Source organism: Camelus ferus, chromosome 9 (assembly GCF_009834535.1).
Source record: "Camelus ferus isolate YT-003-E chromosome 9, BCGSAC_Cfer_1.0, whole genome shotgun sequence".
In the NCBI taxonomy this organism is placed as follows: Eukaryota; Metazoa; Chordata; class Mammalia; order Artiodactyla; family Camelidae; genus Camelus; species Camelus ferus.
The window spans coordinates 35,422,799-35,450,013 of record NC_045704.1 but is presented as its reverse complement, the minus strand read 5'-3'; the positions used below and the strand labels follow the sequence as shown (position 1 = coordinate 35,450,013).

Sequence of the window (27,215 nt, the reverse complement as noted above, 5' to 3'; positions counted from 1 at the left end):
AACTGAACATATTGTCTGTTAATAAGAGTAATTTAATGATGGAATGACAGTGAGTGCCTTAGAGTAGCTCACACACCAGTTTTTGTCTTTGTCGTAAAAATGTAATTAATAAGAAAATTGTTTCATGGTGGAAAATGCTTCTTGTGAATTCCATATTTTGGTACACAATGCACCAAAACATTTGTTTCTATTTACCTTGAAAAAAATCCCCTTCAAAGATAGCATGTGGAGAGCAGCCATCTGTTCAGGATTACACTTCTGAATTGCTGTTTCTCTGAACTCACCTCACTCTGTATGTGTTAATTTAAAAAACAAGGACTGTTTTCCCCTTTATCATGTTCGTTTATCAACACTCTCTTAAGGATGTGCTTATGTTCTAGTGTGCATTAGTAACTGTTAATTGGCTATTGAATAACAAATTAAACTGGGAACCCTGGAGTCTCTGAATTCAGTTGCTGACTGTTTTTCCTCTGCCATCAGATTTTGGAAGAAGTCATTATACATGTCTTACCTTTCCCCAAAATAAATAGCTTTGAATATTCATGAAATTAGGGGCAACTGAGATGCTTTTTAGCTGGTTATGACTGTGGTAGAGCTGGGCTGAGGTACAGGAGAAGGTAAAACAGAAGCATGTATGTAGTGATCTTAATTCTTATACCTGCTACTACAATACTGACCCCTAAAACTCAGTGTACCTTACAAGTGGAGAGAAACCCAACTATCACCAGCAAAGCGTCTCTTCTGGTTGAAACTATATTGCCTTAACACTGACACAAACTTTTAAAAGGCTGTTTCCATGTGTATAATCTCATGTAAACTTCATTTCAGCCATGGAGGGTAATAGGGCAGGTTTTATTACCCCGGCTTTACTGGTGGCAAAATAGAGGCTCAGCTTGCCTAGGTGATATGACCAAATTCACACAATTATTGGGTGGTAGAGCCAGGACTTGAATTCATACTTTCTAATCCCTCTTTACATAATGCAAAATCTTTGATTTATCTGGGAAACGACTTTGTAAGGGGTTAAAGGGAATTTATCATTTATAGCTGGTGGAGCTAGTGGAATATTAACTGCTTTGACCCCCTTGCAAGATTTTACTTGTCTTTGTCTTTATGTAATATCCTTTTACTTTAGCAAAAACGACATCAGACAAAACCATCCTTACAATATATAACCTACATATAAAGAACTAAAGAGCAGCAATCCCAACAGAAAGAAAATATTCTGGGTTTTATTACAGAGCAATTTTACAGGGCAAATAGAAGTGATTATTAACTAGCTAAAAAGTTTTTCTTGTTACTTTATTTGATGAAGTTTCTTTTCTGAACCTCCAAGGTCATCCTCACAGAAAGAAAGCAGAGTAATATCTGAATTTTGGAGAAAATTAATCACTTTTTCTTAAAGCTGTCCAATTACTTTGTTAGAAGGTATCATTATTAAGAAATTAAAATGGAAGTATCAGTGCCACCTTCCTAAGATTTGATTGGAGAACTTTCTAAGTTCTGTTCTGTAGTTTGGCTTTTGTTATGTTGATACATCTTTTTAACCTTTCTTAACTCATCTAAAACATGTCTCATAGAGGCTTGTTTTGGGTTTAGAAATGCTTTTGGTTTAGAAAATGGTGAAGTGGTTGTAAATGCTATTCCTAAGAAAGGTTAGAGGCTAATGAAATATTTTTATTGTTCTTTCCAGCTTTCTCCTCTGGAGGGTCAAGGAGCATTTTATTCTTGGGCCATGTACTTATTCACCAAACATTTATTGGTACCACGTACCAGACCATGATCAGCACCCTCCTCTGTTTTCCTGGCATTGTGCCATTGGATAATGCTTCTGAGAACACAAGAAAAGGCTTTGTTTCCCTTATAAAATGTGAGTGCATGGTGGCCACTTGCAAGGACTTCTGTCCTGCTGTATAAGCAAGAATGGAATTTTCTGTCCCTCTGTATATGATGAGTACTTTACCATAGATTGCCTTATTGCTATGAAATGTTTCACAAGTATTTGCTACTAGAACTAAGATCATTGAAGGCGGAAACCATAGCTTATTTCTCCTCCATTTCTCTACTCAGACCGAAACAGTAGTGAAGAATATTTTGCCAGAGAGTCCATGGATGGATGGGCTTCACAGGACTTGTGAGCTCCCTGAAATTGTAAGAAAAATTATTTTTACAAGTGCAGTTTTCTGTAAAGAGGATCCATCATTTTCATTGGATTCTCAGAGGGTCAGTGACTCAATTGCTAACCGCTATGGATTAACCACTCTAACGGGTGTTTAATAAACACTTTAATAGTGGAAACAACAGGAAGACAGATACAACCTTGATGTATGAGAGAGTGTTGTCATAATCGGAAGGCATGTTTGAGGATGGCTCTCAGTTCCACAACACTGGAGATGTTAATAGCTGGATAACCCATCAGTGGTAATATTGTTGGGATGTCGATCTATTCTTTCTGCCCTATGATTCTATGATAATACCAGTCTTCAGTAAAGAATACTTCTAATTCTTTACGCCTCCCTCTGACCCCCCATATCCTTCCTGTGTGACTCACTCTTTGGACTATTTATATACCTAAATAATCTTTTTGCCAGATAACGAGAAACATACAAATCAAGCTATGAGAACTATGACCCTAAGACTATGTGTGAAATACCAAATAGCATGCAGGGAACTTGGCATGAACTCTAGAAAATAAAGAGAAGGTAGAATGATTTTTGAGTTAAGGGTAGATCAGAAAACAGTAGTTGACAAGCAGGTTCAACACAGTTGCTAATAAATTGAACAGAATAGGTTTTTTTAATTGAGAACTAAATTGGGCTGGTTACCTGTAAATTGAGGCCTCTGAGCAATTTTAGTTTGTACTGCAATTTTGCTACTTTTTTTCAAAGAAATTAGGACAATGCAGCTCCAGAGAGGAGTTTCAGAAGTGCAAAGTGATAAAAACACATTCAATTTCAAGTATGTACATATATAAATTTGTGCATGAATATTTACACGTATAACACGACTATGCATGCCTTGATACCCATGGAGATACAGATCCATCCACAGGAATATATTGATTCATGCTTATGCCAGATGTGAGGAGGATTAAATACTGTATATAATAGAAAATTTTCACATGCAGGAAAATAGAGTATTTCAAAGCAAATATCCGATGAATAAGAAGAATATTTTAGGTAATATACTGATGCCTCTTTCAGGGTTAATGTCACAGCCCTTCACAGGATGTGTAAGGAACGGAGTACAGGCAGAACCCAAGCTGACAGTATCATACCAGGAGATAGTCTAGGTGAGAGAAGTCCTAAGGTTATCCATTATAGTCTACAGGAAACTGGTCATATTATGTGCTCCAATTTTCACTGGAGAAATGTGTTTGTTGAATCATGATCATCAACAGCTTCAGTCCCCGTTTACTGGGTTGGGCATAGGTCCATTTAATCAAATGTTTCCTCAGAGCACTTTCTGCTGATCTTCTGAGCTAGCTGTTTTATTTACTCTTTAGCATTCTGCAGAATCTCACTTAGCATCCTTTAGCTTGTGCATTTTTGATGAGTATGGTATTGCTATTTTTATATAAGGTTTGTAAACTCCTTTGAGGAATTCAGGGGTACATGGAAAGAGACAGTGGTGAGCTTCTTCCTTTATTTAATCCATCCATGCCCCAATCTCTCAGAGGCCAGTATGAAGCTGTACCTATTAAAGCTAGCTGATTTGCCAAGTGTTTTTGCTCCAAAGGGACATCACCTATTTTTAGCAACAAAGAAGTGTTAGGAAGGGGAGGAAGGCATACCTCAGAAGGACAGATCTGAAATGAAGCCCAGAATACTGAAGAGAGTGGAGTGGAGAAGCAAAAGAATGCCTAGTGAAAGGTCACTGAAGCAGTGAGTGCAGGTCTAATGTTCTGGATGGTTGTAGGAAAACCTCAATTAAGAGTTCTGTTAACAGAGAATTTAGAAAATGCTATTAAAATGTTCCAATCTAATAAAGGAAATCAGGACATGGCAAACTGAGCTGGTTGTTTAGTTTGTTCAGTAATCTGTATTTTTTTAATTGAAGCAAATTATCAATACATTTATTGAGCAACTATCCTTGTATAAAGTATTCTGTTAGGAAATGTGTGTGAAGGGTAGGAGGATGGTCTCTAAAAAATACAGGATGAGTACATTTCTCCAAAAATATATGGGAAGCTGTGTGTTAAGAACTGTGTTGGGTGTTTTCTGTTTATTATCCCATTTAATCTTTAAAACAACTATCAGAAATTAAAATTATCCCCATTTTACAGCTGAACAACCTGGAACTCAGAGACTTTAAGTTCTTTCCTCCCACCCTCTCTCCTTTCTTTCCTCTTCTCTCTGTCTTTCAACACGCTTGAGCTAAAAAGCCTTATAGACTATGGTGCCTTTACCAATTTTTCACTTTTTCTGAGGGTAGCATGATTATAGTTATGTATCAAGTGCCATAGTAGAGATATGAACCCAGTAATATAGGAGCTTATTCTGCTCGGTGATATCAGAGAAGGCTTCCTGGAAGAGATGCTATTTAAGTTGAGCCTTAAAGAATGAGAAGGAGTCTGTCTAGTAGACAAGGAAGATAAGGCAACAGTAACAATGTGGTGGACACTACTGGCTGCCCACTCAACACTCATTACCATCTTTCTGGAATTCCTGAGATTTTGCTCAGATATCCCCTACGCTGCTTGACCCAAGGAGAGTGACCTTCTCCCTACCTTCAAAAATAAGTGCTGATTGGTTTAAGCCAATTATGGTAAGTCCATTCCTCTTGTTTCATTAGCCTAGTGGTGGGCTTATGAACCACTTCTGGTCAATAAGACATAAAAGGAAATCTGCTGGGTGGCAGGGAGTGGGTAGGAGGCGGCTCTTGGAAATGCTTCTTGCCTGTAAGAGGGAAACACTGCGAGAGATGGTCGTTTTTGTCTCTAGATATTGCTGTGCTTGGAAAGGATGCTTAGAACTACCACAGCCGTCTTGTAACTACGAAAGGAGCCAATCTGAGGACAAATGAAAATTTCTGAGGATGGCAAAGCAAAGAGATAATAAAAAGAACGAATGTCTTTAATGACATAGTTAAATTCTTAACAACTGTCCCTGCTTTTCAACTTCCTGTTACATGATGTTATAATTATTTTTTGTTCTATCAGCCTGTTTGAATTGGAATCTTCTGCAGCAGCATCCTCACTAATAAAAGAGCAGCTGCAAAGGCATAAGGCTCAGAAAGGTCACAGGCCACTTAGAAATTGCCGTAGTTCCTCATGACTGAAATGCAGGATACCGTGGAGTGAAGAGTGAAGTGATGACTGGAGATAAGGTGAAATACTAGCCAAGGGTCAGATCATGAAGGGCCTCATATGTTAGGATCAGACACTTGGGCTTTATTTCTTAAATAGTGGGGAGGCATTGAAGAGTTTTAAGCAAGGTAATGGTATAATTAGATTTGCAGTTTAGAAGCATTCCTCTGACCACAATGTGAAAGATTGAAGAAGGTAAGGTAGCAGTTGGTGAGATACCAAGGTCATTCAGTTCAGGAGCAAATGGATATACATGTAGGTTGGTCTCTCTCCATTATCATTCTATTTTAGCTTGGAAAGACAAAGATTAAGAAAATATATGCAAAGTGGAATATTACAGGAGGGACAGTAAGCACTTCAAGATTTCATCGAAGAAGAGTATATTGGGGGTCATAGGTCATGGGGTGTTTCAAAGAGCAGATTGGATTTAAGTTGAATACTTGAAGGACTTGGAAAACTTGGGGGTTGAGCAGAGCATAAATTAACATAGGGGAAATGACCAGTCAGGCTGGAATGAGGGTTTTATGGGGGGACGATAAAGCTGGAACCACTTGCAACCAAATGGTCACTTGCAACCAAAATGGCAGAGTTAAGAAATGAAACTTTACCCTAATTCTGTAACTTGGCAGTTGTGGAACACTGGGCTTGATAACTTTCGTTTCCTAATTAGCTGAATTGAGATTCCAAGCATATGTTTTATTACCATCACCAAGTGATACCATATGAATATTGTGTACCCCGTGTTATGTGATGAGAAAGACACTTCCCCTTTGTGGTATTCTTTCAAAAAACACCCATAACCCCAGTCTCATCATGAGAAAAAAAAGACACACCCCGTTTGAGGAACATTCTGCGAAATACCTGACCAGTATTTCTGAAAACTATCCAGGTCATGAAAAACAAAGAAAGACTGAGAACTGTCACAGATCAGAGGAGACATGACAACTGAATGCAATGGGTGTCCTGTACTAGATTCTATAAAAGAAAAAAGACATTAATGAAAAAAAACTAGTGAAATCTGAATAAAATTTAGAGTTTAGTTCATACGAATTTACTAGTGTTGGTTTCTTAATTTTGACACAATAACCACGGTGATGTAAATAGTAACAATAGAGGCCACTGATGTCTACCATCACTGCCATCTTCAGAACTTTTCCATAAATCTAAAATTATCCCAAAATAAAAAGTTTATTTAAAAACAATATATCCTTCACTGAGTTGTTACGAGGACTGAGTGACAGGACATATGTAAAGCAGCTAGTATGGTGCCTGACACATAATAGAGCCTCAGATGTTTCTGTGTAAACTAGTGATTCTCAAATTTAGGGTGTAGAAAAGGTGCCTAGAGGTATTTTGTCAGAAAAGCAAATGAATCCCAGGGCCTCAATCTCAGAGATTCCGATTTAGCAGCTCTAGGCTAGGACCCAGGAATAAGAATTTGTAGTAGGTGCCCTCTGGATATCTTGACATGAGGATTGATGCTATAGGCTGTGGGGACCCTGGGGTAAGAGCTGTACATTTCCCCGAGGAGGAAAATAATGGAGACACGATGCCTGCTCTCCTTACCTTAAATCGGTTGAAGGGAGAAGAGGGGGAACATGTAGGAGCAAACGCTTGAAAAACTGTAAGTTACAATTTAAATCATTACAGATTAATTTGGAATGAAAGAGAGATCTAATTAGGTAACCATTTAATAATAACAGCAGTGTGGTTGAAATCTAATTTTTATTCATTTGAGCCACCTAAAAATGCTACTCCTCCTGCTGAAGCACGCAGATGACCCATAGGACAAAGGCACGGTTCAACCCCTTCAATTACAGATGAGCTAATTGAAGCTGAGAGAAGAGTTGTGACTGGTTCAAGGTAACAGAGCTAGTTACTGAGAAAATGGATTATAACCCACTTTTTTTCAGCTTTATTGTGGTATCATTGACAAATAATATTATGTATATTTAAGGTGGAGAACATGATGTTTTGATATGCATATATATCATGAAATGATCACTACAATCAAGCTAGTGAACATATCCATCACCTCACATAGTTACCATCTTTTTGTGTGTGATGAGAACATTTAAGATCTACGCTCTTATCAAATTTCAAGTATACAGTAAAGTATTGTTAACTATAGTCACCATGCTGCACATTAGATCTCCAGAACTTATTATCTTGCATAATTGAAACTTTTACCCTTTAACCAGTATCTCTCCATTTCCCCTTCCCCTCAGCCCCTGGCAACCACCATTTTATTCTCTGCTTCTATGAGTACGACTGTTTGAGATACCACATATAAGTGAGATTAGGTGGTATTTGTCTAGCTGTGTCTGGCTGATTGCACTTAGCATAATGCCCTCTAGTGTGTTGTTTCAAATGGCAGGATTTCTTTCTTTTTTAAGGCTGAATACTATTTTATTATTATTATTTATAGCTTTCACATTTTCTTTATCTGTTCATCAGGTGATGAACACTTAGGTTGTTTCCATATCTTGGTTATTGTGAATAATGTTGCAATGAGCACGAGACTTCAGATACCTCTTTGAAGAAGTGATTTTATTTCCTTGGAAATATACCCAGAAGTAAGATTGCTGAATCAGATGGTAGTTTTATTTTTAGTTTTTTGAGGAACTTCCATACTGTTTTCCATAATGGCTATACCAGTTTACTTTGTCACTGATACAGTATTTAAGAGGAGAAGCCACTCTTGCAAACTCCAGTCCAAGTGTTCTTTCTGCTACCAGATGTTCACTGGGTGCCCCACTCAGAGTCTCAGACCTTTCATATGGGTTCTGGAAAAGGAGAGAGGATGTCTGACTTATTGAGGAAAATGCCAAAAGTTTGTTTGCTTAAGTCTCATTGACAAGTTTGTTCTTGGCTCGCTTTATTCTAGAATAACTCAGTTTTCACTTCAGCTAGACAGAGTAAAAAGGGGTCAGCTGAATGGGAAAATGGTCCTTTGTGGACAGTCTTCAATCGTGCTCAGCTTCCATCTCCTCAGCCAGGTCAGCAATGTGTCATCAACCTTCATAATGCTGACTGACAAATCAGGCAGCCCTCCCTGCCCTGGCTCAGCCTGACCACACTACCATAAAATGTATTGCTTATAGCTATCTGTTCCAAGGTGGTATATAACCCAAGGCTGCTTCTAGGAGGAATAGAAACCGAGGCATATCACTGTCTGTTTTTCCCATCTAACTTGATATAAGTGAAATCAGATTTAAGTTAGGGTGTCTGCTCAGCACCTTTGGCCTTACCCCTCTGCTCACATTGCAACTTTCTGGACTGTGCTCTGTCCAACCATGTTTCCTAAGGCCTGTGAGTCTCCATCATCCCTAAGGGTTTCAATTCCAAGAGGGCAAGGCAGAAAGTGGGCTTTCAGTGAATCTTCACTTTCTTGCTTTTTTCCCCCTTAGATATCCTTCTCCAGCCCAGAAAGGTTTTTTCCTTCTACTCCATGTACTGGGAAATGCCCTTACATCATAAAGTGTATCCTTCCTACTCGGTAATGTATAACAAAGACACTTTACTCTGAACACTCTGAGTTTTTAACTTATGAATCCTTTTTTCCTGCAACAAATCCTGGCTTTTGCAAGTGAAATAAAGCTTTAGCTTTAACAGCTGCTTTTTCTGAAGTAACTTTTATTTAAGAACCTATTATGAAAGTCAGAAGTTGAAAACTGAAGAAGAGGGGCAGGGAGTGAGGTCCTAGACTGAAAATAGGGAGAGGAGGTTAAAATGTGCATACGGATGGTGATACCCCTCAGCTTCCTTCCTTATCCACTTATCTTTTCTCAGGAAGCTGCAGGAGGATATACCCCACCACAATGAGGGGTTAAACCATGAAAAGAGAAGGTATGGGATTCAGGAAGCAGAACAATGTGTAGAGAATTCTCAGGATGATGCTGAAGGAAAATCCCAGGATGACAGCTGTGCATTAGGCCTAGAGAGCAACCAGCCCAGACTGGCAGGGAGGGTGGAGGGCTCTGGGGAAAAATGATCATCTGCTTGCTTTCACCATATGGGAAGTTGAACTGAATTGCTGTTAAAGGGCATGGGAAGATCTAGCCACTAGACCAAAGCAACAAAAAAATCTCAGCAAATTCCAAGGAGGAACGATTATTGACTCCAGAGAAAAAAATTGCCAGAAAAAGAGAGGTAACCATAGTCAACTACATAACTCAGCAGTAAACAGTATTTAAATGTCCAGTTAATGTAAACTCTGACTATTGCTTTGATTTAAAAGGAAAACATGGGGTATATTTATGATGGGAGAATAGGGAGAGGAAAATGGATGGAAGTGAGCTATATTCTCACCAGATAGTGTGGTAAGTCAATCGTTAGCGTCTAGAATCACTGAATCAAGATATAGCAGTTTAAGCACATTATTTAGAAATATGAAGATAACCACAAAGAGAAATAGCTAAAATATTTTAAAAAATTTGCCTCTGGGGAATGGACTATAACTCCAAAGTTTTCAGTGGTTCTTTGGAATAACATTTTCTCTCCAACACAAAAACTAGACTCCACCTAACAAATCAGTTTGTTTAGAAACAAATTGTATTGTGTATTTAAAGGGTTGACCTAGCAAGAAACAAAAACAAACAAAGACACCTCAAACTGCACCTAAACCAAACCAATATTTTACTTGGTTCAAGGCCTCTCACATTTGCTTCGCATCTAATCTTGGAAGAACTTCAGGGCGATTCGTTTTTTTCATATGTGCCATGGTCAACACCCTCAGTTAAGGGGGCGTATCAGTCTTTTTAGAGTTGAAAAGCAACTACTGATAGACATTGATTGTAAGCTTGTCATGATACCATTGTCTTTATACTTTAAAGTTTTGGGAAGTTTTCTTGTTTCAAACCTGTGATTCTCTGTGGAAGTTTGCACTATGATTCTTCTTTTTTCCAAAGATTTGTGACATAAACTGCTGAACATAGGTAGTTCTAGCAGCTCTTGATTGTAATTGATAAAACAGCAACACATTTTATTTATTCATATTTATGTATCTTACATGATAAACACAATTAACTGTCTTAGATACAATATTTAATTGGTGTAATTGTTAAACTTGAGGAAGCTACATGGTTTGTGACTACAGACAGTGATTCCATCTCAGAGCCCTCTTGTAAATATGTTGTCCAGATTTTTTTTTTTTTTTTTACTTTTCATATACTCAGTGGAAACAGCTCTCATAGCTGAGTATATATTGCAGTGAAATATCCCACCAGGATCCCATTTAATGTCTTTATTCGATGCACTTAACTTTGTCCCAGTATCATGAAATACAGTCTGCAGAGTAGTACTTCTCATCTTTTATGTTTCTCTTGTCCTTGTTGTTTACAGCTAGTTAAGGATTTTAATCTAGAACTTCTCTTTGCTGATTCCTACTGCAGTGCTTCTTGCTTACCATTTCCAGAAGTTCCATTTCTTCAACTTTTCCTGCCTTCTTCTTTTCTTAGCGCTTTGTGGAGTCTTCTCTGATGTCTCTTGAGTGTTTTTCCTATCATTGCTCAGAGTTCCTCATACTTTAGCAACTCTTGAATTTCTTCAAAGATTATAAATATTTGATTAGGTAGTTAAATATTAACAATACATAAATATTTGGTATATATAAGATTAGTAAAAAATACTTTTGTGTACTCTTTTAAGCTCACATGGGTGATACATTTTAATGTTACCTAGTAGAAATTCTAAGCTGATTTTGTAAGATTAAGTAAATAAAATCCTGGAAATATATATAATTCTTATAAATAGTTACTCATTACCTGTAAATGTAGTATTTACAAATTAACAGTCATGGATTTTTCATTTGAATACTATATGCTGGCACAGTCTGGAATGAGCATGTGAAAGGCATGTCAGGTGAGTACTTGAGCATCTGCTGGATAGATGGGGAGAAATCATAGATGCATAAGGAGATAGATAGATAGGTGGGTAGATAGATAGATAGATAGATAGATAGGTAAACTAGTCTCACATTTTGACTTTCTTCCCCCAAGGTATTCTTGAATTACCCCTTTAGTGATATAGAAGTTTAACAGTGCTAGAAAGCTAAGGTTTCTAATTTATACATTTTTATATTTCAGGAAAATAAAACATTTGAAAGTGGGAACTTAACAAATGGATTCAAGAATAATTATTTGTTTTACATAATGATTTACCTAGACTCCTTATTTAAGGAACATTAGATCTCATGTAATATGCAAGGCAAGCTAGTCCCCATAAATGTTTTACTCCTGTACTTTTCATCTGGAATTGATATATTTTGTCCTCCCTAGTTTGTTGGCTGCCAGCAATTCTAGGCATCCAGGGATCAAGTTGAATACAAACTGAACTTAAAATACATATTTACTAAGGTGCTTGTTATTACTTTTTAATTTTGATTGTGGACTGAGCTTCTGTCTGACAAGAGGTCCCTGGAAATGAAGCGCAGCCATGTCACTGGATGTTTTATAAAACCATTTTATCAACTGAAAGTTAACTTTAAAAATGAACAGACATGTATTTTAACTATGATTTTTATAAATATGAAGAAAAGTATAGAGAATATAAAAAATCAATGAATTCATCACCCAGATTTAATAAATATTAAAATGCTGTCATATTTTCCTATACAATATTAAAGGATGCCCCTAAACCATTTTCTTTTCTCCTCCTTAGAAGTAACCACTGTCCTGAAATTGGTGTGTGGGATTCACTCAATGGTTTTGTGTTTTTAAAAAATTGTGTAAATATCATAAAATATTACATGTTTTTTTGTGTTTCAAAGTTTTAAATGGCATCATACCATATAAATCCTTTTGCAATTTGCATTTTCCATACAGCATTAGATTTTTGAGATTTATCCATAGAGATAGAGTTAGCTCATAAAGAAAGCCAGTTATTTATACTTTACCTAACCAAAGATGCTAAGGTCATTCCTACTCCTTTTAATGTTACAAATAGTACTGTAGTAAACATCTTTATGTATTTCTCCTTGTGCACATGGACAAGAATTCTTCGAGAGAAGTGGCTCTCAATCTTGGGCATGCATCAGAATCACCTTGAATGCTTATTAAAACACTAGTTGCTCTCTCTGAAACTGTATACCCTCCACCATAATACAGAAGCTGCTAAGTTCAGACTTCCATAGCTAAGGGCTCTAGATCCATGTCATGATTTGTACTAGCTGAACAAATCTCTGCATGTTGTTTTTTTGCCCATGTAATTGAGATAAATGTACAATCTGTTATCCAAATCAGAACTCTTTTGAGTCTGAAAGGAAGCATTATTAATAATTATAACATGTCATCATATTCATAGCCCAGTTGTACACCTAACAGCAAAGAAGTCTGGGAAATGTAGTTTGGGGATTCTAGTTTAGGAAGGTAGACTTACTCTGTGCAGAAATATCAAAATTAGCCAAAGGCCTTCAAAATTTTTTGGATAGGCCTACAAACAATTTGTAATTATTTGAAGTTTTATTTATTTATTTATTTATTTATTTATTTTCTCATCTTATTTTACTGGCTAGGACTGCCAGAACAAGTGTTGAATAGTTGTGATGATAATAATCATTTTTCTCTTCTTCTTTGGTTTGAAATGCTTCAAAGGTTTCAATATTAATTATGACGTTTTCTGTAGAGTTGTAAAATATGCTTCTGTCAGATTTATGAAATTTGCTTTTATTCCTGATTTTTCTGAGGATTTTTCTTTTTATTATGATGATGTGCTAAATTTAATGATGCTTTTTCCACATGTGATAAGATAATTAATGGTTTTTCTCCTTTAGTCTATAAATATGTTAAAATACATTAAAAGATTTTCTCATATTAAACCAGCCTTAAATTCTTAGGATAAATTTCACTTGATGATATTATGTATATATCTTGTAGCCAATATGTAAAATATTGGCTTTTGTATATTGATATATTATTTAGGATTTTTGCAAATATGTTCAGAAATTAGCTGAGTTATAAATTTCCTTTCTAATACTGTATTTTTTCAGTCTTAGTGTCAAGTTGTGTCATCCTCATTAAAATGGGTTAGGGAGGTTTCCATGTTTTTGTATTCTCTTGAAGAATTTTAAGATAATGACCATTGGAGATTTGTCTGTGTTTACCTATAGAACCATCTGACTTGGTGTGATTTTTATATTGTGCCCATAGACCACATTATGTCACAAACTGCTGTCTGCTATTTTTGTTTAAACATTTCTATATCCTCCAAGAACTCAGTGTCAAATCTCATGGACTTTGATGTGAATAAAAACTAAAAACTGGGGAGGAACCAAGATTGTGACACAGGAGGTTACTGAACTTCCCTCCTTCCACGGACACATCTAATGCATAGCTACACATGGAGCAAGTCCCTCTGAGAGAAATCTAAAAACTAGCTGAGTAACTCCTACACATCAGGCAACTGATAAAATATCCACGTTGAAATTAGTAGGAAAGGCCAAAATACAGTCTCACTTTATGACTGGGCCCCACCCCTCATAAAATTGGGAGGGAACCTGTAACTCTCAGCTTCTCCCTGAGGTGCAAAGAATTTGGACTGCATATCTAGTGCCCCAACTTTTAACATGGCCACTCAAGAGATGGGCCCCTAAAACACCTAGCTCTGAAAGCCAATGGGGCTTTTATCCACAAGAGGCAGAGGACTATGGAAAACAAAGAAGTAATTTTTTATGGGTGAGTGAGCACTCACTGTGGCTATTCTTCCAGGGCTCACTGCATATGGAGCAGGCAAAAATACCCATCTCCCAGTCTTTCCTTGGAAGCAGATTAACTGCATACTTTTCAACCTGCAACGCGAGGGTCTAGCTTCTAATTTGCACACATCTAGGGGCTATCTGCAATCCTCCACAGAGCCTGGGGAAGCTGGTGGCTATCTCTATAACCTTCTCCTTCTGGCTCACTCCTGTAATAAAACCAGATCACCAACAGCTCTCTAGAATGAGCTTGTGTCATGCCTGGTACCCCAGCTTTTGAAGCTGCAGACTGAGGGATTGGCCTCTGAATCACCTGGCTCTGATAGCCAATGGGTCCCATAGGACTGTGGCAAACCAACATTTTTTAAACAGGTGCAGGAACACTCCTCCATGGCTATAAATGCAGGCTTAGTGCAGAGGGAGCAGGCAAAAGTGCTAATCTCCCAGATTCTCCCTGGAGGGGCTAAACCACATACTTTTCCAGCTGCTACTTGAGGGTCTAGCTTCTAATCAGCTTGCATCTATGTGCTGACTGCAGTCCTTCCCTTTGGGACACTGAAAGGTCTTGGCATACCCTCTACTGGAGCCACTAAGAACAAAGATAGTGGTTTGGACAATCACAAAAATTTGAGAGACAGCCAGGAGCTTGGGGCAAGCTAACTGATGATGTCCATCTTGCAACCAGTTGTTCAACTCGAAGAACTGTCTGTTTTATCTAATGTGCAGGAAACAACACAGAGAGTCAAGAAAAATGAAGAAACAAGGGACTGTGTTAAACAAAAGGATAAGATAAATCTTCAGAAACCAATCTTAATGAAATGGAGATAAATGATTTACCTGATAGGGAATTTAACAATTATAAAGATGCTCACCAAGGTCAGGAGAGCGATGCATGAAAAAGTGAGAATTTCAACAAAGAGATAGAAAATATTAGAAAGCAGAAATGATATTGCTAAAGAGTACAATGACTAAACTGAAAAATTCAATAGAGGACTCCAATAGTAAACTAAACAAGTGGAATAAAGGGTCAGCAAACTCAAAGGTAGTGTAGTCAAATGCATCCTTTTAGAGGAGCAAAAAGAAACAAAGAATGAAAAAGTTTAAATGACTTATGGAACAGCATTAAATGGAACAATATACTCATCATAAGGGTTAACGAAGGAGGAGAGAGAGAAAGGAGCAGAAAACTTATTCGGAGAAACAATAGCTGAGAATTTCCCTAACCTAGGGAAAGGAACAAGCATCCAGATCCAGGAAGCCCAGTGAATACCAAATAAGATGAAGCTAAAGAGACCCACATGAAGACATATTATAATTAAATTATCAAAAGCTAAATATAAAGAATCTTAAAAACAGCAAGAAAAAAGTAACTTGTTTTGTACAAGGGAATTTCCATGAAACTGTCAGAGGATTTTTCAGCTGAGACTTTGCTTGTCAGAAAGGGGTGGGATGGTGTATTCAAAGTGCTGAAAAAAACTGCCAAACAAGAATATTCTACCCAACAAAGTTGTCCTTCAGAATCGAAGGACAGATAAAGAGTTTTCCAGACAAAGTAAGCTAAAAGAGTTTATTACTACCACTAGAGCAGCACTGCAAGAAATGTTAAAGAGAGTTCCTCAAGCTGAAATGAAAGGATGCCAATTAGTAACACAAAAACATATGAAAGTATAAAACTCATTGGTAATAATAAATATAGTTAAATCAGAATACACTAATATTGTAATGGTGATGGGTAAATCACTTGTAACTCTAGTAAAAAGGTTAAGAGAAAAAGTGTTAAAAATAACTGAAGTAACTGCAATAATTTGTTAATGGAGAGACAGTATAAAAAGATGTAAATTGTGACATCAAAAACATGAAATGTGAGGGTAGTGTGAAATGTGGAACTTTTTATGCATTTGGAGTTAAGTTGTTATCAGCTTAAAATAGACTGTTATAACTGAAAGATGTTTTATGTAACCTCATGGTAACCACAAAGCAAAAGCCTATAGTAAGTACAAAATATAAAGAGAAAGGAATCAAAAAATACCAGTACAGAAAGTCACTAAATTAAAATGGAAGAGAGGAAAAAAGGAACAAAGGAACTACAAAACAGCCAGAACATAACAAAATGGCCAAACCTATCAATAAGTACTTTAAATATAAGTAGACTAAATTTTCCAATTAAAAAAAAATAGTCATTGAATGGATAAAAAGAAAACCCAAATATGCTGCCTACAAGAAACTCACATCGGCTTTAAAGAAACATACAGACTGAAAGTGGGGATGAAAAAAGACATTCCATGCAAATGGAAACCAAAATAAAGCAAGGGTAGTTATACATATATCAGAGAAGACAGACTTTAAGCCAAAAACTATAGCGTGAGATGAAGAAGATCATTATATAATGATAAAGGAATAATTTCAACAGGAGCATATAAGTTATGAATATTATGCACCCACTATCAGAATACCTAAATACACAAAGCAAATATTAACAGATCTGAAGGGAGAAATAATTAACAATACTATAATAGTAGAGGACTTCAGTACCCCACTTTGAACAATGAATAGATCATCCAGACAGAAAACCAGTCAGGAAACATTGGATTTCAACTATAAATTAAACCAGATAGATGTAACAGACAAATACAGAACATTTCATCCAACAGCAGCAGGATACACATTCTTCTCAAGCACACATGGAACATTCTCCAGGAGAGATCATAGGTTAGGCAACAAAACAAGTATTAACAAACTTAAGAAGACTGAAATTATATCAAGCATATTTTCTGAACACAATGGGATGGAACTAGAAATCAATTACAAGAAGAAAATTGGAAAATTGACAAATATGTGGAGATGAAACAACATGCTCCTAGGCAATCAGTAGGTCAAAGAAGAAATTCAAACAGAAAATTTAAAAATCTGAGACAAATGAAAATGGAAACACAACATACCAAAACTTATGGGATGCAGCAAAAGCAGTTCTCAGAGGGAAGTTGATAGCAATACATGCCTACACTGATAAAAATAAGAAAGATCTCCAATAAAAACCTAACTTTACACTTCAATGAACTAGAAAAAGAACAACAAATTAGGCCCAAAGTCAATAGGAAGAAGGAGATAACAAACATGAAAGAGGGCATAAATGAAAAGGAGACTAAAAAGACAATAGAAAAGATCAATGGAACTAAGATCTGATTTTTTTTTTTAAATTGACAAACCTTTAGCTAGACTGAATGAAGAAAAAAGAAAGAAGACTCAAATAAAAAAGGAAATGGAAGAGGAGATACTACAACTGATAACACGGAAATACTAAAGATCACAAGAAACTACTATGAAAAATTATATACCAACAAATTAGATAATCTAGAAGAAAATGATAAATTTCTGGAAACTTACAACTTAAAAAGACTGAATCATGATGAAATAGAAAATCTGAACTGACTGATTAGTAGTAAGGAGATTTAATCAAATAAAAACTTCCCAAAAAAGAACAGTCCAGGACAAAATGGCTTCACTGTGAATTCTACCAAACATGTAAAGAATAATTAATATTAGTCCTTCTCAATACTTCCCAAACTCGTCCCAGAAGATAGAAGGGAAGGGAACATTCCAAACTCATTTCATGAGCCCAGGGTTACCCTGGTGACAAAGTCAGATAAGGACACTATAAGAAAAGAGAACTACAGGCAAATATCATAGACACAAAAATCCTCAACAAAACATTAAACCATATTTAACAGAACATTAAAAAAATCGTAAACTAAGATCAATGGTATTTATCTCAGGAATGCAAGGGTGGTTCAACATATATAACAATACATTTAGATACATCACATTAACAAAATGAAAGATAAAAATTATATGATCATCTCATATACAAAAAAAGCATTTAACAAAGTTCAACATCCTTTTATGATAAAAACTCTTAATAAACTTAGTATAGAAGGAACACACTTCCACATAATCAAGGTGATATATTACAAGCCTACAACTAACATACTCAATGGTGAAAAGCTGAAAGCTTTTCTTCTAAGATCAGGAACAAGACTAAGCATGCTCACCCTCACCACTTTTATTGGATATAGTACTGGAAGTCCAAGCCAGAGAAATTAGGCAAAAAAACCAAACAAACCCTAAAAACACAAAACCAAAAAAACAAAAGAAGAAAAAAAGGCATTCAAAATGGAAAGGAAGATGTAAAATTGTCTCTGTTTGCTGATGGCATGGTAATACATTAGAAAATCTTAAAGACGCCATCAAATAACTATTAGAACTAACAAATGAATTCAGTACAGTTGTAGGATATAAAATCAATATACAAAAATTAGTTGTGTTTCTGTACACTTAGCAACAGACTATTGGAAAGAAAAATAAGCTAGATGGAAGAAGACAAATACTGCATGGTATCACTTTTATGTGAAATTTTTAAAAAAGTCAAACTCATAGAAACAGAATAGGATGGTGGTTGCCAGGGCTGGGAGTTGAGGTAATAGGAGACTTGTAGAAGGGTACAAACTTTCAGTTATAAGATGAATAGGGTCTTAGGACTTAATGTATAATATGGTAACTATAGTTGATAACACTGTAGAGTATAATTGAAATTTACACTTTAGTGTTCCCACCCAAAAAGGTAAATATGTGAGGTGCTGGATGTGTTAATTATTTCAATGGTGGGAATCCTTTCACTTACATCAAATCATCACATTGTACACTTTAAATATATTAAATTTTATCTGTCAGTTATACTTCAGTAAAGCTGAAAAAAAGTCGTGTCAGGAACTATTACCTGGGAAAAAAGAAGGTGGGGGAGAAATAACACTATCAGGAAAAGCATGAACCAAAGTAGACAGAGCCTTGTATTAATGCCCTTTGGAGAGACAATTCTTGGAGGTCCTAGTGGAGTTGAGCCCCTTTGCCTAAAGCAATGACTTTAATAACATACCCTTTCCTGACTTTCTCCTTCTGTGTCTCACTCTCTCTGCTCCTTCACTCCTACTCCCTAGGCTCACCTGTCAATAAACGCCCTTCACGCAGTCCTAGTCTAAGGCTTTGCTGCAGGGAATCAATCTAAGACATAGCTCTCCTGCAATTTTATACTGTTTATAGGCAGGTATGGTTTTATCACTGATATGTTTGCATGCATCCAGAGACAATGTATAGTATTCTTTTGCATGTTTAAAAATGCTGTTGAAAAAAGGAAAATAATCATTTTCCTAAAAGGAAAATTTCTCTCTTCTCCATTCTTTCTCAAAATAAAATGAAATAAACTTCAAAAAACCAAAACTATAAAACAAAAAATCCCCTCATAATTAAAACAGCCCATTTTCACAAATATATCTTCATAACATAGCATCATAAAATGGTGAAAATTGTCCAGCTGTAGAATAATATCTGGGCCAGCTTTCATCATATCATTAGTATGAAACATATTTCAAGGAGGATGAAAAAAGGAAGTAGCTTTTAGTATGTGAAAGGCTAGGTGAAATTTCATGGGCTCTGTCATAGTATTTGTGCATCTAAATTTAATGGGAAATTAAGTAACTCTGAAGCTGTGCAGTGTCATTATCAGGAGTTCATCATGTGAAAGAATGAAGATGCTCAAAGGAAAACCTTCAGGCTCATGCCAGAAGATGTTCCCAGCTGCATAAATGCCTAACTCAGCTACTGGTCCTTACAAATTAATCAGCTCATTGAAAATTCAGGCTGCAGCCAGAAGCTCCATTTGGGCTTAGATGTTGAAATCAGTATCTCCTGCCGATCAAACTGTGACACAGCCAAAGTAATAGCCCTGGCTTCTCACTTAATCCTCAATGAACCCTTCCTTTCCCTCCGCAGTGGTGTGGCATTTAAACTCTAAGTCCTTAATGTACACTGTGAACCATTCCTTCCCAGGGCAGATGGGAGTAAGAAATCTATCTATTTCAGTCTATAGGACTATATTTAGAGCATTAGGTAATGAGTGACCTGGTAAAGTCAGCAGAGGACAGCCAGATTACTTGGAATAATAATTGACAGGTAAGGGACAGGTAAGGAATGACAGACAGGTAGTGAATGATAGGAGCTGCACAACACTTTGGAGAGAAGGATTTTATTTTCAGATGCCTCCAGTAACACTGCTGTTGATAGCAAAGCAGTAAGGAGTTGATATTAATAAATGGGTAAAAAATCATTTTAAATTAGCACATTTGTAGTTTTGAAGCAATATTAGTATAACAATGGTTCAATTCCATTCCTTAGAGAGGAAACTACTGTTAACAGTTAATCGTGTATCTCTTCAGAAGCTTTTAATTAATATATAAGCATATATAAGCATACTTTGTATTTTTTACACAGAAAAGTCAAGCAACTTGCATCATAAACATCTTTTCATGTCAGGTCATATGGATCTTTAAAATTCTTTTTAACTGTTGAGAATATTGTGAGAAGTACTTTATTCAATCAGTCTCCTAATGATGGACATTTAGGGTGTTTACAGTCTTCAATCTTTTACTAAGCTTATTGGAACAAATAATATTCATATGGCATTTTATACTAGTGTAGGTATATATATTTTTTCCTAAGATAAGTTCCTAGAAACTAGAATTACCAGATTAAAAGTTATATATATTTTAAACTGTGATGGATATTGCCAAATTTCTATCCAAAGAATAAATTCCTTGAAGTAGAATTGCTGGGTCAAGTTGTATATACCTCTCACCTTTCAGGAAATTGTACCAATTTATGTTCCTGGGCAATATGGAAAACTAGATAATCTGAAACCCTTCTCAAAAAAGACAGCTGGAATATTAAACAACATATAACAAATATCTCATCTCTAGAGCTAGGCTTGAAAAAGAGTAAGGCAAATCCTTGGAGACCAGAAATGAAGAAGAAGCTGAAAACCAAGGGAGGAAGTAGTCATTGAAGCCACAGATGTCCAGTGGCATTTGCTGGTCCAGGTAACCAGGATGCTCAGTGTTTAAAGCCACATGAGGATAAGACCTTGGTAATAGCAAAGTGGAGAACCAAGGTGAAACCAAGACCCACACATGAAACTGGAATCTTCAAGCACCACATCTGTCATGAAAAGATGGGCTAAAAAAATATAACCTGCAAAAAGAGATAATAAAGCAAATTCTCTGCTTGGCCTGACAGTATAGTTGGGAAAAAAGTTTCTCCTTAGGACTTACAACCACAGACCTGCCCTCAAATAGATTAGGGGTTCAAATATATACTACCTTGGGCACCTTGGGTGCCTAACAGAGGCAAATGCAAATCCTTTCTAAAGATTTGTGTCTTCAACCCAGGCTGCTTAAGATTCCTGCACGTAAAATGTTTGATTGAATACAAACTCAACAGTCCAAAATTGTGTCATAAAGGAAGAAACAAATTTCCACGCATGAATGTAAGCAGAGAAAACAGCTGTATTAGCAGTGTTTTCGAATAATTGAGCAATTAGCTTGTATAAAATGAGTTTTATATTTTTTAAAGTTTTAAGGAAATAATATCAGAAGTACGATGTAACTAAGAAAACACATAAGACCTAACAGTTTTAATAAAGAAACAAAGTAGAGCTTCTAAAAAAAAAATGAGAAGATTATATAATAAGAAGATTAGGCTCAGTTGTGAAAAGAATTATCAAACCGGAAAGATCTGAAGGAAGTACCCAAGGTGCAGAACAAAGTTACAAAGATAAAAATATGAAAGGTGGTGCACATGTGAGCATGAAAAGGACAAACCTACATTGTACTGGTATTCCAGGTGGAGAAGAGAATGGAGGGAAATAGGAAATGTTTAAAGAGATAATAGGTGAGAATTTTTCAGGTTAGGTATAAGACATGACTAGTCAGATTCAAGAAGCACAATAAATTCCAAATTCTCCCATTGCATTTTAACACAAATAACATATTTTTATGAAATATCACTGTATTTTCCAATTAGTGAGATTGTTGTACAGTTTGCAAATATCTTGTTAATGTCTGGCTCAAGAAGACAACTGGATTCTCATGTCTGCTTTCACATTCAATCTGTTCCAGTATCACATATTATGTAGTCTCTGGAAAACTCCAAGTTGTGAGAGTATGAGAAGGAAAAAGGTAAATTATGTCTTATTATTATTACAAATACAGCTTTGACCTTGTGGAGCATTTGAAAGTTTCTCCAGTTTCCTCAGGGATCTCTAGAACACACTTTAGAACCCCTAATTTATAGTAAATTTCCTATTATGGGTCATGGTTGGTGGAGTGGATGTTACAAACAAATATTCTACACGTACACACTTATACACTCCACATGTACTCTACATGAATCAGGATTTTTCAGGGAATTAGAATACAATAACGTACACTTGGATTTGAAACAAAACTCAAGGGACTAATTTTATCTCTCTTCTCTGATTCAGAGGGTACTTCTGGGTCCTGCAGTGCCATCTTTGTGAACATCAAGTACATTATGTTTGAATGTACAGAAGTCTCGGGTTATACCAGATATTTTTTGGTTAATAAGATGATAGGTAAACTACTTGTTACTGTTGTATGATTGAGCGAGGCATGTCAAAGATAAATATGATTCTTTATGATATAATTGCAAAACTGCCCCAGAAGCGAAAGACAAAATCACCTACCAGGAGACCAACACATTAGTATTTCAGAATCACAAGGAAACTGATGCAAGAATTGATACAGCAACACTGAGTCTGGAGACCAGTGGAGGAGAATTAGATATTTTTAATTGCCTGGGAAAGGACTCATTTACATAGCTTGAGTTAGGCTTTGCTATCGAATTTTCTTAATTTGAATCTGATATTTCTCATTTCCTATTTTATATCATTAAAGAGATGGCCCTCATCTGAATCTGTTAAGGGATCAGATTCCTGTGCTCTGTTGATCTCACTCACATTGAACAAATATGATTCACATGTTTTTCCTTTCTTATTTATTTCATTGGATAAAATCTAAGATGCAAAGCATTATTTCAATAATGCCCAAGAGAAGGACAATTATCAAAACCTATTAGATCTCAGACATCTCAATTTCAATTAAAAAGACTAACATTCTCTCTAAATATTTAAGTGAATCCACAAGGCTTAATCACAGTTCATTTCTGTTGAAACATAGATAGTAGATTAGCTGACCAATTTTTAACATGAGCACCCTGTGACTTGCAAAATAATAGGAAGGATTAAAAATTATTTATTCTCTACCTCATTACAAAAAGGATATGAGGTAAAAGAATGATTTGTTCCAGTATAATTTTGCTTATTATGCAAACATATGTTGAATAACTCCTGGGCACTGGACACTTTGCTGGGTCCTAGGTTATAAAGATAAATCAGAAACAATTTGCCTTTATAGCCCAGTAAAGGAGATATACCTATAAATAAAAATTGATTTAGAGTGTGATAGGTTTATAAAAAAGATAAGGTATGAGGTATAGTTATGACACAAAGGGATTGATACATTCTGCTTATGGAATCAGAAAAACACTCGCACATTCAGGCATGACTGGAGTGAACGATGAGGATGGAGAGCAGTTGGAAATGATGTTGGAGAGTGGGTAGAAGTCAGTTTGTCAGGGGTCTGTAGCCAAGCTAGGAAGCTTAGGTCTCTGGTTTTCCGGGTTTGCCCTGGCACACCAGGGGATTCACAGACTTACCTGAAGTGTTGGTGGGAATGTGATCCAGGCAAGCAGCTAGGGAGTGGTTCCTACCTCTGCTTCAGTAGGAACTGCTCAGTTTTATATGTGTGCATGTTTTAAGTTGGACTTAATTTTACTCGACAGTTGTTCATTGAGCACATAGTAGGTGACAGCCATTTTGCTGACATATACAGTTCATAGCCTCCTAGTATAGAAAACATTCCTTTCATAAAAGTTAGAACTCCACCAGCTGTAATTGATGGGGAACCACTGTAGAGTGTCAAGCAAGAGAGTAATATGATCTGCTTCTTGGAAATCTCACTCTGGTTGCAGTTTGGACATTAGGTTAAAGAGCAGAGAGGCTGGGCAGAAAATGAAGGTATAAAATCACTAGGACTTGAGGTACATTGAGTGTGGCGATGAAGATGGTGGCATATTTATCTAAGTCCTAGGCTTCTGGCTTAGATGAATGTGTTACCATAAGGAGTCTAGGGGAAAGAAAAGGGGGCTGAGGTAGAACTCTTGGGGCTTTCAACTTTTAGGGAGATGTTGGAAGAGGAAGAGTCAGTGAAAGAGACTGAGGAGGGAGAGAGGAAGGGAGAGAGACAGAGACAAACCTGGGAAGGGTGTTACCCGAGAAGCCTGGAAGGCAGAATTTCAAGAAGAGAAAGATCATGAGTGTCCAGCACTTTCAGGAAGATCTTGTAAAATAGACTGAGAAGTATTCACTTGATTTGGTAAATGGAGAGGCTTGGGTAACTTCAGCAGGATCACATTCAGTGGAAACGATTGCAGAGAAGTAAGTGGCGAGGAAGCAGAGAAAGTAAGACTAGTTATCTTCATGAGAATGGCTGTGAAGGCAAAAGTGTGGGACAGCATGATCGCTAGAGAAAATGCTGGGGTAGGAGGCTTGGGTTTATCAATATGCACAGGAGAGAAATCCAGGAGGATGGCAAATTGAAGATAATGGGGTGTGTGTGTGTGTGTGTGTGTGTGTGTGTGTGTGTGTGTGTGTAATTGCTAAGGGACATCCCTGAGCAGGTGGGAAGTAACTAACCTTCAGCATGGGTCTTTATTGAGAAGCCCTAAATATACGAGAATTTAGTTGGAATGTATTCAGCACACATGAGTACATGTATCTGCATATACACATATTTGGGATACTTTAGGGGGGGCAAATTTATTGAGAAAAGTTTGAAAATTTGTTTTATCAGGGTAATGGAAGATTTGGGGTATCAAGGAATTATGGAATTGAAATCATACCTTTTTATTTATTAAATTTCTCTATTTAGGACATTCACATTTCTGAACAAAAAGGCTACTTTTGTTTAAACCTGACTAATACCTTAATAATCTGCTCTGGAGTGCTTAGGAAATGCATGTTTTTATCATTGGACATTCCTTAAGAAAGTCTTCCCTCTTTCACCTTTCCATCCCTTTATCCTTATTGGCTCTGAGTTTTCCATGAGTCACTCAAAGCTATTCTCCCGTCCCTTTAAATGTACCTTACAGCATTCAGCAGTGGTTTTCACTTTCTGCCTATGGGTCATCCACTTCTTAGGTGAAATATTATTTTCTGTTCCACAGCTGGAGTCTATCAGAGATGCTGGTGACCCTCTGAGACAAACCAGATGTATGAAGTTACTGGCTTTTGGAGGTGACTTTAAAATGAGGAATGGCATCATATTCTCTAAATAGTTGCTGTTTTATGCTTTTAAAACATCATAGCTGTCACTTGCTATCATTCTCCCTGTAGGGCTGTTGGCGACGGGAATGGATAGGAAGATCTGGTTGACACATAGCTCTGCATGGGGGTTGAGGAGATAAAAGCCTATATTTGTTCTTCAATTTGCTACTAATGTCCAGTGTGAGGTGGGAGAAATACATTAAATCCCACCATATGTCAGATTCTCACTCTGGAGAAAGGAGAATCATACAGCACTCACAGGTGGTTCATAGGGGATCGCAACACCAATTTAGTAATTAAGAGGAAGTTCAACCTAATATCATAAAATGTTCCTGACAGTTGGGCTTGTTAAAATATGAAATGGCCCTTGGGGAGAGCTATGCTTGGCACAGGCTTCACCTGGCCACAGTGTTTTCTAGTCAGTATGAGAGTCAGGCTAGGTCTTTCGGACAGGAACAAGCCTAGCTCCTATGGTGTTCTCTAGGTTTGACATTGATTTTAGGGCAAAGACATATAAATCTCTGTGATCATCTTCCCACCTTAACTTACCAAAAGATACGTTTCTTCAGCGCACCAACTCTCTCCGCCCCTGGGAACTCCTAAACATGTGCTATTACAATTTCCATTCTGTATTCACTAATTTTGTGGTGCCAACAGTTACTAACTTAGCTTCCACTGCTAGGCCACCTTTCTTGTCACCTGTCTTGATTTTTATTTTCCCCTAAACATATGGAATATGTTTTCTCTAAACAGTACCCAAATGCTCAATTGTCGAAAGGAAATTGACAAAAAGTGTGCTGTGCTACACACTGTGAAAGGAGCTAATCAAAGCAGCTTTTTAATTGCTATAGTAATGATTTGGATGTGCAAAAAATACTAAAGTTAAATTTGCATGACTAATTAATTAAGCAGAGCTCACAGTTGACAAACATAATTAGCACATCCAAAATTGAAACCACATCCTGGTCCTCTTGGAGCCAAAAAAGACAACATGAAGCACTCAAAACCCCCTTCTTCCCACTATCTGTAGGTCTGGCTGCCAATTCTCCTATTTAGGTTTGTTATGCATGGAGCATAGTTAATTGCAAAACATTCCTGAGGATCTTACTTTTTTTTAAACAGAGAATTCTCAGGAGTTCTAGCATTTGTCCAGTCTTTTGGCAGCTACATTTTATGTAAGAGTCGAAATCTCAAATAGGGGAAAAGATATCTCTATATCTATTATCTCTGTCTGTATATCATCTATCTTTCATCTATCTTTCTATACATTGTTGTTAGAAGAGCTTTTGTACTACATAATTTTACATGGGAAAGTGGGTTGATCTGGAGACACCAAAAACTATGTAATGTCAGGTCAAGTTACCTTGAAACTCTATCAGTAGAGATACATGCAGCTTTCTTTGGCCAATTCTTGATGTACCAAAGTAAATCAGAGCCTCTGGGAGTCCTTTCTGAGCCAATGCCATGCTGAGTGTGAGGTTCTCCAACTCGCTCATGCTAATCCAGTGGGTAACACGCTTTGTCACTAGGCTACCAAAGTAGAATGGCTCTCTTCAGAGTAACGTGTGGAAAAGTCACTTCCCATATAGCCTAGACATCCTTCCTCTTTCCATAAAGCAATGACCTCAGCTAGACTAAAGATCAGTGTCTGGGTCAAGCACCATATTCTGTTCCCCAAAATAAACCTTCAAATGTACCTGCAAAAGCAAGTTCCCATTCCTAAGCAATCACAGCAGAACTGTGGAAAACCTCCTTTTATGCAAATCGACTCTTGAAACTCCCAGCTATCAGTACAACACACTTCCATCCTTCATTGAACCTGTGCTAATTGAATGTCTGTTATGTGCCAGACCCAGTTTTGGACACAGGCCACGGCATGTCTGATACCACACTGAACTTCTACCACTTACACGTGTGGGTCCATG

General features: G+C 36.8%; 1 protein-coding gene and 1 long non-coding RNA gene across 6 annotated transcripts in view; one reads left to right on the top strand and one right to left on the bottom strand.

The window, feature by feature from the left end:
- The window catches only part of CES5A (carboxylesterase 5A), a 224,707-nt gene that overhangs the window by 18,753 nt on the left and 178,739 nt on the right, over window positions 1-27,215 (top strand). The gene's annotated exons all lie outside the window — the stretch shown is intronic.
- Window positions 308-19,093, bottom strand: LOC116665757. Its single transcript, XR_004322422.1, has 3 exons — window positions 18,487-19,093; window positions 14,964-14,968; window positions 308-318 (listed from the first exon to the last, which is right to left on the bottom strand). It is a non-coding gene; the product is annotated as an uncharacterized LOC116665757 (long non-coding RNA).